The sequence below is a fragment of the Haliaeetus leucocephalus genome, unplaced genomic scaffold, assembly GCF_000737465.1.
Source record: "Haliaeetus leucocephalus isolate CR32 unplaced genomic scaffold, Haliaeetus_leucocephalus-4.0 Scaffold450, whole genome shotgun sequence".
NCBI classification, from domain to species: domain Eukaryota; kingdom Metazoa; phylum Chordata; class Aves; order Accipitriformes; family Accipitridae; genus Haliaeetus; species Haliaeetus leucocephalus.
The window spans coordinates 21976192-21993281 of NW_010972886.1; positions in this window are offsets into that span (position 1 = coordinate 21976192).

The following is a 17090-nucleotide window of genomic DNA, read 5'->3' on the forward strand; positions in this document are numbered from 1 at the left end:
GAATGAGTTAAAAGCTCTTTTTTTACCATGAGGAAAGATAGCTTTTAGCTGTCCCGAGCTAAGCCAATGGCTTGCAGGTATGGCCTCATTCCAGATACCAAACAGAAGTGGAAAATTTCCCACCCTTTTAAATAAGAGCCAAGTCAGTATAGATCTTGGCAGTTTGACACAAAGCTGGGACAGGATCTATTAACTTATATCAGCTAAAAATCTGGTCTCTTAGTGTGCTACAGAAACCTAGGACTGCAGCTTTTGGTGCTTAGCTAAAGGACCTTAGCTGAAAGGGGGTTATTTTTTCAGTGGTGAAACAAGCTGTCTCCCAGACGTGCTGTCTGACATTGATTAGACAATAGTTGTGCTGAAGCCAGTACATTCTATCAAAGGTTTTGTGCCTTCCAGTAGAGCAGGAAATGTAAAGCACTTTATGTGTAAAAAGAAATATTAATATTTAAGCTAAAAGTCACAGGAAAAAAAAAAAAATCTGATAACCAGAAACAGCTTTAGGTGCATATTCTTTTTTCCTGAACTTGCAAAAAGTTTAGAGGCTCTCTGTGTATCTTGCAGTTATTAGAAGAAAAACACTTAAAGCTTTCTAATGTAGCACAGGCTCTGTTGTGTTTGGAAACAAGAAATGTTTGATCGCTGCTGTGGGAAAGTCTTTGTCTTGGCTGCCTTGTGCCAGTCTGGTATCAAAGCTGGACTTGATTGCTTTGCTTGTACACAGTGCTTGGGAGCCTATTAGCGAAACAGTAAGACATTCACTGAACAGCTTTTCTTTGTAAGAGATTCACTGAACAGCTACATTTTATGGCCAACCTTGTTCAGTGTTAGATGCCTTATACAGCAGGTTAATGATTCAGCCAGCTACATCTTGACTTTGGTGGGATCTCAATGGAATTTCTTTTTGGATGATTCAAGTGTTTGAAAACCCCCGATCTGCCACAATAACAACAGTATTCATCTCTGGTGTCTTCACCTTGAAAGCATCTCAAAGACCTCAGCAAAATTTCAGAATGCATCTGGGAATGAGAAAATGTTCTTGGATCTGCTCCTTGTGTAATCATCAAAGGCTGAGTCTTGATCCTGTCTATGCCGCCACCTCTGGGCAAGAACTCCAGATTTGTGTCAGTGCAAATTGGGCTCCTGATCCTACCATGTTCTGTGTTGGAGGTTAAAAACCAGCCTTGAGATGTTTCTTGCTATTCCAAATGATTCTGAATTTCCAAAAAGTATTTGCACACATGCACACACACACAAACTATTGTGCTTTTTTTGCAGGCCTTATTGCTGTCAAGAGGCTTAGCAGAGAGAAGACGTCTATGTAAATTTGTGTTTTAAAAACATGATGAGACTTCTTGATTTGCATTTTGCTTTACAGTAGGATAACAAGGGACCCTTAGTGGGGCTTGAATTGTAAAATCAGCACAAGCTTTCCTATTGACCTTATTGATTTTCCGGTGAAACTAGCAGAATAGAGTGATGAAAAATTCATTTTCCTAAAGGTAGTTGCTACTGTTCTGAGCAATTTGCAGGGATAAGTGGTTAGATAGCATCCCTCAGATTTGATAACTGCATCAGGAGAACCAGACAGAGCTTGGGTATTCTATATTCTTCCTCATTTTCTAAGGGCCTTCCTGAGGAGATAGAAATTCCCTTGTCAAGAATAGAGGTGTGGGGTATAGCCAGGAAAAAACCCTTCAATTACAGAGCAAAGGACTTCAAAAAATATCTTGCTGATTTCTACAGCAGTCTCTGGAGGTCTGCTGTTACTGCCATTGTGCTGTACTGTTAAATTATAGCTGCAATACAAACCAGTCATGGGTCTACAAGGAGTCCGCTACAAAGCAGAAATCAAGATGTGGCCATCACATCATAGAGAGACCATGAAAAAGAGACAGAGATTTAGCTGAGAAAGTAGAGTTAAACTGACATCTAACTTTAAGAAGAGACTCAGAGACATTGAAGAGAGGAGAGACAAATGCAGAGGAAGTCTAAAGCATAGCAGAAAAAAACCGTATCTGGATAAGATCAGTTTGAGCCAGCTGCTTAAAATTAACCGTATTTCGCAAGAAGGCATATGACTAAGCATGGGAGGTTACTTTTGTGACTAATATTATTTAGATGCACTTGTTTTACCATGGCCACATTTGTACCTTCAGGAGTTATAGAAAAGGGCCTGTATTCCAGCAGAAAAGGCTATTTCAATGTAGCTATTTATGCCCGTTTTGTACCTTTTGCAACTATTTGGTAGTTTTCCCCAGGGAGTTCCTTGGTGCTCACCATCATGTTGTGCGTGCACCCACCACAAAGAGAGACATCCCATCTGCAGATTAACTTTGCAGGACTGCAGGAGCTTCTTCCTGCTGGACTTTTATCTTCTGTCCCTCCAGAGCAGCCAATGGTCCTTCTCTCTTCTCTGCAACTTGCAGTTGTGCCCATAGTCTTTATGACTGGCAGGTCCTTTACCGATGTGGACGCTCATTAATGAAGGAAACAGAATATCACCTCCCCATTCTTCAAAATTAGCCCAGCAATTGGACAATCATTTTGTTTTCAGCTTTCACCAACCTTCTCAAGGGAGCCTATAATAATTAACCTGATTGCAAATGCATTTATTAGAATTAAGAAGTGTTTCTCGTTCACTCATACAGCACAGGATGTGCGTAAAACTTGCCTCAGAATCTGTAAGAGAAGACATTGATTGTGTTATAAAGCCTTCTTGGGGCGTCTTCATTAGGCAAATGTGATCCATCAGAATTGCTTGGCTTTGTTAAATGGAGGTCTGAAAAACCTGGCTATGGATGACATAGCTCAGGAAGTGCACAGCTGATATTCTGTTTACCTAGAACCTGCCATACTATTTACAATGCGGTGTAACATCAGGAAGATGGCAGGTGAGTGAGGGGACCCTAGGGAGTCATCTGCCATTACAGTACAGTGTTCAATTAAGGCAGCTATACCTATCTGTTCCAGGCCTGCAAGGAGTCCTCTGAGAAAGTGAAAACAGGACAGGAGAAGCAGCAAAGCAGGTCTAAGCGAAGGGTAAGGTTAAGAGATATCTTAAAAGATTGCCAGAGGGAGCTGTTTGTAAGTGGCTTGTGCTGGAGGCAGAGGGAGCTGGGGGGGGAAAGCAGATTTCCAACTCCTGAATCTGTGCAAGACTCCAGCATGTGGGAAGGGTGGGCATCCAGCATTTTGATCTGGAGATAGTTCCAGTCTGTAGTGGCCTTGTGGATTGCCAGACAGCCTTTCTGGTAGACGATGGGAAGAAGACTTGCATGCCAGCTTGCAGGCTCATTTTTGCATTCTGTGAAACACAAAAAGAACAATGCAAGGAAAATGCTACTGTTTCACCTGCTGAAAATATGTATTTTTTCCTCTGAATTTGTTATCCTATCTCCTCCCCTCTCTCTGTCACTACCGACATTCTTCACACACTGCTAGATAGTAAATTACCTGGTAGCAAATCTTCTTTAACCCTGCTGTTAAACATTTCTCTGTTAACATAAATTCAACCTGATAAACAGATTAAAGTACTGTAAAAAAGCCATATCTAGTAGACAGCAAAAAGGGAAGATAAGGTGATGAATAAGCTAGTCCCTGAAACAGGTGTTTGATCATTGCTTATGTGTTGTCAGAGCAAACAAACCTTTAAAAGTAAGTAAATGGACAATCTGTCCCCTTTCATTGGCTTTATCTTGCAGAGCTGTGTCTGCTCTATGCTGTAAGATTCATAACTCACTATCATTGTGTCCTGCAAATTGTTCCTATTATTCATGATTAAGGTCCAGAGCAGAAGATTCTTGCATATATAAGGAGACAATTGTTAGAGACATACTGATGTTATTAAGACAGATTCAGTCAAAGGTCATGATAGCATCCAAATGTAAAGATCATGTGGGAGATAAAGGACCAAATTAGGGCTGAATAGAGAAGTATGAGTGTGGAAGTGCAACTAGAAAGCACAGCAAGGGCAAAGAGGGGGCATGAGCCAGGAGTGCTGGGAGGCACCGTGCTCTCATTAGAGGTGCAGTGCTCGCTGGTATCTCAGTGGCCTGGCTCTTTGGTGGGTGCCACAGAGCTGGCTGGGGCAGCAGAAAGAAGGGTCAAGAGGTATAGCATACTGCTATCCTCTCCTGGGTGGAGTTTGAGAACCTATAATACCCTGCGCAATTTGTTTCAAGCATCTTTAAGATGGGCTCTATCTGGGCAAATCTTAAGTGCAAGGCAAAGCTAGAGCTTATCTATGACACTTAATATAAACCCTTCCATGCCTAATAGGTATATACAGACATTCTAAAGTCTCATAGAGGCTGTCTGTAATGCCAAACCTCAGAATCGAGCTGGAGACTTTGACAATGTGGGAACATGCTGCTGATGGCCCAGATGAGCCCTCCAGGCATGTTATGCAGAGATAAAATCTAATCCCTCTGAAAGGAAATCCTTTTGCAAATGATTACACCTAGGCAGTGAGATGGGGAAAAGGCAGAGGAAAGGCTGCTGCTGCTGCTGAGGAAGGTTTAATATTTTTCATTTTTAATATACCTATTTAATGTACTGTTCTTTTAGCAATTAAGCTGTTACAGCACATATTCTTCTATTACCAAGTGTTTTATTCTCAGCTGCACTTCAATCTGCAGAGCTCAGAGCACTTTGTGTTACTCGTTGGCCTGCACTGTGCAGCCAGTCAGGGCACCTGAAGCACAGAGGGAGCAAGTGCCTTCACCTGTTCACACAAGTGAGCCAGCATCAGGTGTGACTTGGAACTCTTGCCTTGCAGTGCTGTGCTCTACCCACAGCATCCCTGGATAGAGCATAACTGACCTACACATGTCAGGTGATTTTTCTGGAGTGATGGAGATGAATGCAAGATAGGATTACATTCCTAATCACTTTTAAGGAAGCAGAGGTTTTATTCTGGTTGATCTTACTTGCTGTAAAACCCTAGGATATTTCCGGTGCACACAGCATCAGTCTTTTCTATTTCAAGAGACCTTTTTTCCCCTTCCTTTTCACTGGAGATGATCATCTTTCTTGGCCCTGTCTGGAAAAACAATTTGTCCTCTAATACTTTTCCTTGATTTCTCCGGCTATGGATGTTAACAGGGCAGGGCTGTTGGAGCCACTGTGCAATGACAAAGCAAAGCCACCAAAATACCACACACCAGAGAATAAAGTCCCCTTCATCCTGCAGGTGGAGATGAGAAGTTTAGGAGATATTCTTAATGCATGAGAGAGATTCTATAGGACAAACTGTATCACAATGTGTGAATCTCCCAGCCTTCTTCTGTTAAAAGCAGTATCCTGTCCCTCCCCTACTTGGCTCCATGCACTAATCACACCCAGAAGACTGCTTCCTAGCCAAGGTTGAGGAGTTGAGAAACAAAGTTATTGATTCATTGATGCTTGTTTAGTTGGAGCATATCCATGGAACAAGAATAACTGCAGATAATGGAAGTCCCAGTGAATAGCTAGGCAGATGCATTTGTCATGGTGGGGAACATGCTTAGTTAATACGGAGATCTATAGGGGAAATCAAGGTTATTTAGAGACAAGCAATAGATGCACACACATATGCAAGTAGATTTCCTCTCTGATAAGCACCTCTTTCTGTGTCTGTTATGTGACAGGTTTCTGTCACTCAGGCTCTGAAAACCATTGTCCATCAAGTATTGCATCTAAACATGCAGTGGCATAAAATGGGTGATTGGCAAAGGATGGTCTATGTTTCAAGAATGGCAACATACTCCATATGCCATGGCTTAAGGATTTCCCAGCATCTGGAGTCAAAACAGGTTCCATAAAAATATGAAAAATAATTACTCAATGGTAGAGGCAGTACCTCTGTGTACCATGTGGTGTGGTCCTGTGCCAGCCCCCTGCTAAGCTGTGGGAACAGTCCATTTCTTGTTCCAGCTTTCTGTAGATAACTTACCAGACCCCAAAAATGTCGTCCCCCCCCCCCCTTCACTTTTGTTTCTGGATAATGACATCTGACAGCAAATGAAAACAAATTGCACATGGTGAACTGCTGCTTTTACAAAGGTTAAGCAGGCATTTTTCCCACCTCTCTTGTGTAATGTAACAGGGAGAGTTCACACACAGAAGGCCCAGCTTATTTTACCATGTGTTAGAGCAGCGTCAGGTTGAAGAAATGTGCTTCTCAATGCCAGTCATGTCATTCAAGTGACCACCCTGATGTTACTTCTGTTTTGAACATATGTTAATGAGAGGTCAAGTTTTTTAGCAAAACTATTTACTTTGCCTAGAAGCCTAGGAAGCCAAAAGTAGATTAGTTAGGCTTTGAAAAAAATAACGGTGGGAAAATGCAGGAATGGTTGTCTTTTGCCCAGTGCTTTCCAACAGCAACCACTGAATCTGTCCAGCTGTAAGTGTAGGAGTATTTCTTGTTCATCCACTAGTATAAACTAAATCATATTCTCAGTGATTAAATTTGATTATTTTTTTTCCATGTAGCATTACCTCCTCTTAGTTCCCATTCACTGAATGGATTAGATTTCAGCATTCACTAGTGTAAGTTGCCAAAACTTCAAAGCACAAGAAGGAGCTAATCAACATGTCAGAATTAAAATCACATGCCTTGGTCAGAGGCAGCATATCCTGTCCCATGTTTCAGCATGCTTATAGCAGAGAAGGTGGCTGTGCTGAGTTGTCAGGACTTCCTGTTTGATTCAAGAACGTGTTTCAGAGTAAGAACATAGTCATAGTGTGTGCATGTAATTCCTTTTAGGTGACAGTCCAGGCTGTTTTAACCAGTATTCCAGAGTAGTAAAGAGCACCTCAAAATTACATCTTATTAATTTTTCTGAGGCTTTGGGAATTCTGGAGCATCTGGCATCTCAAGTTTATTGGCACTAGAACTGTCTAGACCAAATATATTGGCTGTTCAGAAAATGAGATTAAAACAAAATGAAATACTATCGGGGGAGAATCCTGTGGGATTTCCCCTAACTTGCATTCTACTTTTTCTCTGGCATTGATACTTTCACAACCCAGACTGGACAGACTAGAGAGTCGTGTTTAATTCGAAATTCTCTCGGGCCAAATTAAGGTGAAATGACACCAAACAATCAGTTAAAGTTTATTCACGACTGAAGCAAACTGAACTGGGGAAGTGTGGTAGTAGGTGGCAGGGTTTCTCACAACAGGAGTTGGCATAAGATTACTTCTGTAAACCGTGTAACCCATGGTAACCATATGCATCAATTCAGGGAGTAAGGAGATCCCTCCTGTTGAGTCACAAAGTTCAGAGCAGACCCCCTTGCTTTCCAGACTCCTCCTCAGAGAAGGGCCCAGGGGTGGCTGGATCTACTCTTCGTCTCAGACTTGGTCAACGGTTTATGTCTTGAAACGGATGAGGTGTAGGGATTGTGGAAAATGAAAAGGAAAGAGAGAAGACAGAGAGAAAAAGGGAGAGAGAGAAAGATTTCACTGGTCCTGGGTCCAGCATTGGTCCAGTCAGCCGAGGGGTCCAGCCCCGGTAGGCTTGCGCATCTGGGGCTTCAGTTTGTGTCCTTTTATCATCCTTGCCCGTCCTTCAGGTGGGCACCCAAACTTATCAGGCTAATGAGCAGTTTGTGAGCCTTTGGGCTTGGGGCTCGTTTGTGGAGTAACGTCTCCTTCCCTGCAGACATTGCCATTGTTTGATCTTTGTATCAGAACAGGGAGCTTCACACCCTCCAGCACGCCCTCCCCCTCCTGTTGCTGATGTCTGAGCTGATGGGCTTTTCACCTTGGTTCCTTGCTGCGCAGGGTTTGTCTTTAAGCAGAACTTGCCCCACCACAATGTTTCAGACATTAACTCTTTCAGTCTCTCACATATACCCATGTATTTTAGGGTGGTAAAGGTGGCTCAGTGGCATGCTGCTGAAGAGCAACCCTCTCCTGCCTGGACAACACAGTAGGTGATGGCCCACCTCAGCCTGGGAAGGGGCTGAGATGACTCTGAGTGGAGAGACCCAGCCCACCTTTTGCCTTCAGTCAGGAGGAGGGTCCTGGTTCTTCCAATGTTTTGTTGTCAGCCAAGTGCTGAGGGGCTGACATGGCTAATGAGTTGGGATCTTGAACAGCATTTTATAATTAAAAAAAAAAAGGGAAGGAAAGCATTCCAATTCCCTATTAAAAAGGCAATATCAGCTTTTTTGATGAACTTTATCTCACCACACTAAAGGCTGCTTTTAAATTGCTAGTGTTGTTGGCATAGGCATTGTGGTAAGAATTAACAAACATCCCCACTGACAACAAGCCATTGTCTATGGCATCTTTATAATGAGATTTAATGAAACTGCCAGCAAGTTAAAATTAATGCAAATGAGTGCAAATTCACATATTCCAAAAGGATTAGAATATCATTAATGTTTGCATTAAATATTTAAACAATATCTCTATGAAAGAATTATGAGCCTTCAAAGCTTGTCTGTGTTTTATGGTCACATTAAAGCAGTTGTAATGACATCTGCTATGCTGAGACTAGGAATTATCTTTTTTTAAATATCAGATGATGATTTTGCCCAAAGCCACCATTCTACCCACAGGTTATGGTCTCCCTGTCTGTTGTTAGCCAGATTTCAACTCAAGTGGATGTGTCAGGTTAGATGAGGCAAGGGTGAAAAATGCATCATGGTGAACATGCCCACACCTATTGAAAAGCCAACCAGAATAACCAGCATGAGCTGTCGAGAGTCAATCCGCCACTGGCTTCTAGAGTGAGAGATCATCCATGCATGTGTTTTATGCATATTGTAGGATTCAACCTGCTGAAGAGCAGGTAACTTTTTCCTGGCTATAGTAGACCCTGTCCCTACAAATAGTTTGAAGACTTAGTATGCCCAGTGCAAGCCTCCTCAAACCTTGGTTTTATCTGTCTTTCTCTGGTTTGCAAACAACTGCTCATCTTGTGCTTGATCTCCAAAGGATATCTTCAGCCAGAGCTTTGTACAGGCAGAGTTTAATTTAGTGCCAGCTGCTGGTGCAGCCAGGCAGTGAGAATGCTTGTCCAGTCAGGGGTTTCCTTACTTACATAATTAGTCTCATCCATGCTTTATTTACATATCCAACACTTTGAGTTGTGTCTGATACTGTGCCTTCCTATCCACCTATCCAAATTTAAGCTAAGCAGTCCAGATAGTGATAAAATATGGTCACATTCTATAAGCAGTTAAAGTTACGTGAAAAGTTCTGATTTTTTAAATGCTTCAGAACAATTTGATGGAAACAATGCCTTCCCCCTCTTAGCCCCTGTGAATGTCTTCCTGTATTTAGTTACAACTGCTAGGATTGTGAACACAAACAGAGGGATTTTGAGAATGTCTCAGCTGATAGAATGGTTTGCAGAGAAAAAGGTGACCATGATCAGTCCCCAAGACAGATGGAGATCAAGCCAGTTATTTGAATGGTATACGTAAAATTAACATGAACTTTGAAGGTAAAAATACATTGAGAAGTTAATTTTTAAAATTTTCCTTGCTTTGCGTAAGCACCATAGTTCAGGAAAACATATCTCTTGGTTATATATATTTGACTTTATTAAGTCTCAGTTATTTTGTTTGGTTAGAATATTTTTATTCTAAATCCTTAAGGCAAAACCTTTTTGATTGGTTTAAATCACTCCTGAGAATTCTGACAGCACCAGAAAGGACTGAGCCACACCAGGGACTGTTCGTGTAAAACATCTTTGTTGCAATGACTGGTGAAGTCACAAAATGGATTTGAGTCTTACTGAAGACTCAGCCTATCATGAGCATGTCAGACCTTTCTCTGGCTCTCCACTAGAACACATAAGAGCTCATCAGGGTCTCAATTCTTATTCTCTAGGCATTGTGTGCTCTAAAAGGATAGCTAACAGATAATTTTAAATATCTGGGATTGTCCCATCACCTACTATGGCATTTCTAAACCTAAAAGGGCCATGACATGGAAGTCTACAATGGCATCTCATCACAGCTTTCCACTCCTAGTGCAAAGCACGCTTCTTGACAATGATGCAGTTATTTCAAGCAGAGTGCCATGTGTGTCTAACAAAGAAAAAAAAAAAATCAAAGTGAATCAAGACAGCAGTGAAAATAATCAACTGCATTATTTCTCTCAGGAAAAGAACAGAGAAGTGAAGAACCCACTTGTGCAGCTTAATGCATTTTTTAAAGAGCTCTGATACTACAGTGGGGAGGATTGTATGGGAGAAAGTCACTAGAAGACACAGATCCAAAGCCTGTTAAAGTCGGTGGTAAGATCTTTATTGATGTGAGTGAATTGTTACTGAGGCCCTTGAATCTTTGCTGGCAAGCCACTTAACTCTGCAAAATGCTGAGAGCTCTGCAGTGGGAAGTACAGAAAAAACATGGTGGGCTGAGATAATTTGAAAAACAACCAAGTACATTGTGCCTTCTGTGTTTCAAACCTTTGCTGCTTCTGACAGCTTGTTTTAAGTGTTTAAAATAAACTGGTCCTGTTTATGGTTTCATTAAGTCAATTGCCACTGAAAAAATGCAGGTGAGTAGGTAGTTTGAGCTGCCTTGAGATCTGCTCAGCCCTGCTTTACAGGGAGCTAATGCAAGGAAGGTAAGTGAGGGTTTAGCAGATGTTGTATTAGCCCATGACTGACACTTTTCAAGAAGGGTGCCTTACTATGCTCAGCAGCTGCAGATGACAGGAAGTATTGTGACTGCAAAGCACTGATTTTAACACCAACTTCATATCATGTGAGTCATCAGTGTTTCTTTACTTGGGGCTAGTAGCTTTTGCTGTTTTCTCCTGAGGTCTTGGCAGTCCACCATGTCACAATATGCCTGTAACATAGTAGGGGGAATTGGCTGTGGAAGGGAAGAGTAGGGAGAGAGCAGTAGGAATTTGGTCTGAATGCATGGGGCTGGCTTATTAGAATCATTGCAATGTCTTTGTAAACCATCCTCTTAAGAAGATAATTTCATTGTATTATTTTAAAAGCCAGTATGTGAAGCATGAAATGCCACACCTGAAAACAAGGATGGTCTGGACTGCTCAACCCTATGACTATCCAAGACATGAGCTGCAAGCTTGTGTTTCATGGGCCCTAAACAATTTCCTTAGGGTAGACAGGGATTCAAACATTGCAGCATTGCTTATTTTCATTTTTGACACTAGTACAAAACAGTGCAAGATGTAGAACAATACAACCTGTCCAAGCACTTCAGCGGCTGACTGTTTTTACTTGTTTAAAGATGGTCAGATGCTATGAAAATCAAGTATATGACTAATCTCATAAATTTATAAATTTATTCCTTTTAATCAGCAATCTGTTTTTTGTAACTACAGGAGCCACTAAGTGACCAGCACATGGTATAATTAAATACAATGTATTAATGATCCTCTACATCAATTTGTGATCCTTCAATGAATGATGGAACTGCACCACAACTCTGCTTGATTTGGTTGTGTTTGGGATTTAAAAATTGTTTTCTCTGTTTAATGGCCAGATAATTAATGATGAATCAGTGCATGACACTCCTGTTAAATCCTTGATAAAAACTGCTATAATGCTGAAGAAGGACATCAACCTCAGCTAAGGTGGCAGAAATTGTAATTATTTCGGCTCTTGCATGAATAATAGTTGCTAGGAGGCTAAGTTATAGATCTCTGTTCTCACTTTGCTAGCAATAGGTTTCCTGTTCGTTAGCATATCCACAAGTACAGACAGCAGCTGGGAGTTGGGGGATAAACTAGCAATGACATCTGAAAGCTAGACACAATTATTTACTGTAATGTCAGCTGTGAGATTTTATGTGATCTATTGAAAACCTTGTGGTAGATAAAGACAGAAAACCCAAAGGTTAGAAACAAAGCTTGATGTAACTTGGAACAATTACATAAATATTTATTTATGCACATCTGTTCTTCTTGTGGGTGGCTTGCAGATATGTCCATTAGTCATTCCTACACCAGTGACCATTTCTCTTCCCTTGCTGCACAGTACAAGCCCCAGAGCTTGTCAGGTTTTTGACCACTGTTTTTTTTTTAACAGTGCAGTGTGCAAATTCAGCACTGTTTGGTTTCAAGTTTCTAGCTGTAGGATTGTTCAAGGAAGAAATTGTTTGAGGAATTGGTAGGATCTTTATCACATAAGGTAACATACTTTCTCAGGAATGGTTCAGGTAAGGCTGATCCTGCCTTGGGGCAGCAAAGAGACTAGATCAGCTCTTACAGCTCCTTCTTGTCCTAGTTCCTAGGAATTTGTCAAATGTTTGTTGAATTTTCTCAGTTGTGTATGTAAACCGAAAAATCCCATCCTGAACCTTGATAAATAGTGTGTCCTCACACGGAAGGCACTGAGTGACACCCAGAACAAGCAAGCTTGAAAATCTACAGCCCTAATTTCTGTGGCGATAGCAATTTTAGGTGCCATAGAGCCAGGAGGCATATTTGTTCAGAATTTTTTTTACTTTGCAAAGTCTGGTAATTGGATTGAGTTAAATTCTTTATAGCTGTTGGTTGATCCTACTGCGTAAAATCTTGCTGCAAAATCCTTGATGATTATTCTTTGCCTTCTGAAACTTGGATTCCAAAATGTGAGCTTAGCTGTATTTTGTCGGTTCTCATGTGTTAGACAGGCAATGACTGCTAATGCAGCTGTGAAACAAACACAAGTGCAAATCAGCAAAATGTCACTCCTTCATTTGAAGGAGGGGAAATTGTTCAGATGACTCCTCTCAATAAATCTATCTCAAGTTGTTCTGCTTGTCCCAGAGGGGAGTTGCTCGTAGCTCTGTTTTCAGGTTTTCACAGTTGAGATGAGAATGAGCACAGATAATTCGATTGATTTCATCTCCTTGGATAGGCAGCCAAATTTCCATCACAAAGGTTTTTTGGTGAGTGTGCAGGGAACTTACTCAGACTAATCTTATGAACCTGATTTCCTATGCTGCTAAATCTCAGAGAGCTCAGCCCCTGCCTCAGCATAGCTCATCGCACTGCCTCGTCATCTTCAGCTTCATGGAGACAAGGAGGGGGGAGGCACCCTGCACATTGGAAAACATCCCTACTGGAGAACCTCTGCTGCTAAGCAAAAGCATGCCTTGGATGCTCACGCAGCTTCTGTGTAAGTGCAGCAGCATGGGGACCAGTGCGAAGTAGAAAGTTTAGGCCGAGGAAGGGTTATGGTTGTTCTGCATTAAGTTTTTGTAGCTGAAGAGTGTGTGGATACCTCTATAAAAGTTGCAGTCAGTACAATGATGGCTCAGGAGTGCTAGATGCTCGGCAGTCAGGTTTCTCATTTGCAGTCCTCTATAGTGCCCTGTCTGCCCTGCAGAGGATGCATTCAATCTCCATGGAATGGGTAGCTTTGCTGACAAGTCAGAGAAGCAGCGATATCATTCTCCAGTCTCTTGGCTTACCCAAGCTATTTCTCAGTAGCACTTACCTGACCCTCATCTCCAGCCTTATGATCAGCAATTGCTTTTACCTTTCTTGTCAGCTTTTATGGAGACCTATTTACTGGAGACCTTTCATTAGTGTGTTGGGTGATCTGTACTATTCCACTGCAGGCTGCACAACTGCGTAACAAAAACTAGGTCTAAGGAGAGAAACTTTTCTGTGTCTTTGCCATCAACTTTGCAGAATTGGTGCCACTCTGATGTCTCTCACTCCCCTTGGTTTTTTCTTTCTTTTTGTCCTACTATTTCTGAGCTGATCTTTACCCCTAATGCTTCTCCTGAGGAGCCTTCTTATGCAACTAAGAGCTGTGGACCATTTTGAAGGTTTTCTCTGTGCACTTTGCAGTACTCAGCAGAGGAATACATCAAGGTTCTTCAGGTCTTCTAGTCTCCTGGTTACTTTTTTTTTTTCTCCCCTGATTGTTGTAGATCAGTCTGTTGATTTGCAAGTAATTAAATGTTTCTTCTAGGAGCTGTGCTGCTCTGGCAGATGCATTCAGCAAAATAATTTTAGAAAACCTTTTCTGTGCTAGCACAGCATAGCTGCTGTAATATAAGAAGGCTGAAAATTTGTAGGACCTTGAGTACGATGTGAATGAGGAGGATTTCTGAAGCAGTTTCTTGATATACAGCCCATATTACTGTTTCCCATTCATAATTAAGGTAGTTGGTTGCTTGTCCTCTGCCATGACAAGAGGGCTTTTCATTGCTGTTCTGTCTTAAGTGTTACTGATGTCCTGTGGAAAAGCTGCCATGAGAGCTAAGGGAATTTTTGCTTTCTTTATCTGTTCTGTAAAGAAGAGAGTATTACTGTTGCTGGATCTAAGGATCTGAAACCTAAGTCCACCGTGAAAATAGATTTGAGTCCTGATGCCTTATTTCTGCCTGAAAAAGGAATTGAACCTAAGTCCACAACCATACAAAGTCAGTTTACTTCCCTGTCCTCGATAGATCTGAGGAAATGTTCAAACCTTTGTGATGAGTGAAACTGGATCCCAGCTGAGTGAGGAATGGGTTGTGGTGCCAGAGATGAGCAAAACTCATAATGCTGGCAGCTGCTGCTTCCTGGAAGGGAGATGCTCTCCCAGTAGCCCACCAGTTCTAGTTACCCCTTTCCAGTACAAAACAGGACTGTACACAGAGACACTGTGGATTTTAGCAGGTTGTCAGCATTGACTGCTATGCTATTTTTCTTATTTGTTTCTTTGCTTTCCTGCTGTCAATGCAAAGTTGTTTTGCTTTATGCATATATATATATGTATAAAACACCCAAAATAAATTAGGGCAGTACACACTGCCTTGCCTTTGCTTTGATCGGGTTGTAGTTTTTCTAGAGCTGTCCCAATTAAATCAGATTGATAATAAATTGAGGGCTTGTGTCTGATTTGTAAGACTTCTTCAGGTTTTAAAGGGGAGAGAGAAACATCCAAAGAACCAGGAAAAGATGGTTTACTGCTTCATTATCAAATAATACTGTCTCTTGCTAACAGAGAGAGAGGACATTGTCTTTAGGGATAGGTGCTATAGGATTTTATAAAACTAGGTGGGAATTGCCAATTCTTCATCATTACTAATCTGTTTCCTGACTCCAGTATTTCACAGTGAAACACAGCTGTAGTGGAGAGCCCTGTATGGAAATGCAGGGCCTGGGACTCCTCACACGAGCATCTTGGTGCCCCCTGACCTTCCTAGGAGAAGGGCATTTTGTGCCCAGCATCCATTTAGCACTCTTGGTAAATGTAAGATGACTGCAGTGAGGATAGCTGAGGCACAGGCATCTGGAAGGATTGGGATCTGCAATGTCTGGGATATTTTCTCTGCAGAAATGTCACTGTGTCTTTCGGACTGTTCTCTGCCAAGGCCCCCCACGTGCTCAGCTTCCAGTGAGGACGCAAGGCTGAGGCAGCATTGTGTTAGGTCAGGGAGGCAAATGAGTGGGAAGAACTTGTCAGGAGAGAATCTGATGGCTTAAGCAAGTACCAAAAATCAGCTAAAGTCAAATCTCTGCAAGAGCTGCTCCCAGAGTACCCTGACAGTTCCTATTAATAACCACTACACCTGCAAAGGAGGAAAATAAATCAGATCCCACTGAGGTTTTTGATGCTGTAAACATCAGATTTTTGTTCTCTGTTATGTCTGTGTTCTAAGCAGTAATCCTTGGAGTCAAAGCTGCAGGGCTTTCTGCTTTCATCCTGGAGTTTAGTTCCCAGCCCCTGGTCTGTGTCTGCCAGCCCCTGGTGTACCGATCCCCAAGGGGCACAGCACTGACATGCCCTGCAGTTAGTGAGCTCTAGTCCACCTCTGGCACACAATTCCAATGGGAAATTCAGGAAGCCGTTTTTATGCAAGTCCTTTATAATTAAATGACCACAGTGCAGTATGGCATGAGTGTGTGCGTGTGTATGTAGGGATGTCCTAAATATGTATCAAATCCAGTATGACAGACAAACATATCAAAAAAATAGCTCATTATGTGTGGAATTTCACATGTGTTTCAGGTGAACATTGATACTTCAAGTGTCTGGGAGCTTTGAGAAGCACTCTCTGTTTCTTTGTTCCCTCCAGAGCAAGCCTCTGAGGGCTGCTCTTTTTACACCTCAGCCAGCATCAGTCCTATATGCATTATCTTATATGAAGGTGCCCCTTGTTACCACTGTTCTGATGAATAATTTTGGGCTAGTGTCTTAGTCTTCTTATGAAAGCCAGAGCCTGATTAATGTCTTATCTGTAAATATTTGCTATCTTGAATCTTTTCTAGCATAAATCTGTCAAGACCAGTAAAAACTCTTCAACTCTATGCTTCACAAGCTGCATCACTAGGAAAAAGCTTGAAGCAACTAATCTAGGCTTTAATAACTGAGACCTCTGCAACGCACAGGTCTTGCACAAGATCCCATCTGACTAGGACTAGACCTGCTGTAATGGGAAAAAACCTGTAATGATAATTTAAAAATCTGTCACACAACTAGTATTCCCCCAAAGCTGGCAGTCTACGACAACTTTTCCATCTGAATGTTTGCAGCAACAAAATCTATCCCTAGACCAAACCTCAACACTTTGCTAATGTTCACCATTACTGTGGGATGGAAGATTAGTCTCAAATTCATCATTTGTCATTCATGTATTTTGCATGAAGTGCCCAAGGAATGTGTATATTCAACCCAAATGAAATTCACTTTGAAACTAATGAGCTTTACTAATTGCATCCTCATAAACTAGCAAACACTCTAGAAAATTCAAGCACAATATATGTTTCTGTGGATATTACCTGCTATGCAGTGTCAAGGTCCTGAGGATCACTTGTGCACGTTTTTTGGGAAAAGCATATTGTCCATGTGAAACTCATACTGCGATAATCCATATAGAACTGATTTCTCAGTCTACGTAATTACTACTCTGTAACCAGGTACACCTACAGTGTAAGGAAATGATGCTGTACGCAGCATCCATATTTGGAGCATTGCCTCACAGAATAACCTACAAAGGGAAATGGCATAGTGACACTGGAGCATCACTGAAAATGGTATTAAATTCTGCACAGTGCTCAGGTCCATTCACAGACACTCTAGGCAGCCTCCTGACTTGTAGTCTTGTAAAAAGAGCTCTCTGAGACAGACAAATAACAAATTGTCTTGTAGCCTTTTTAGGTGGCCAAATTTTAGCTGT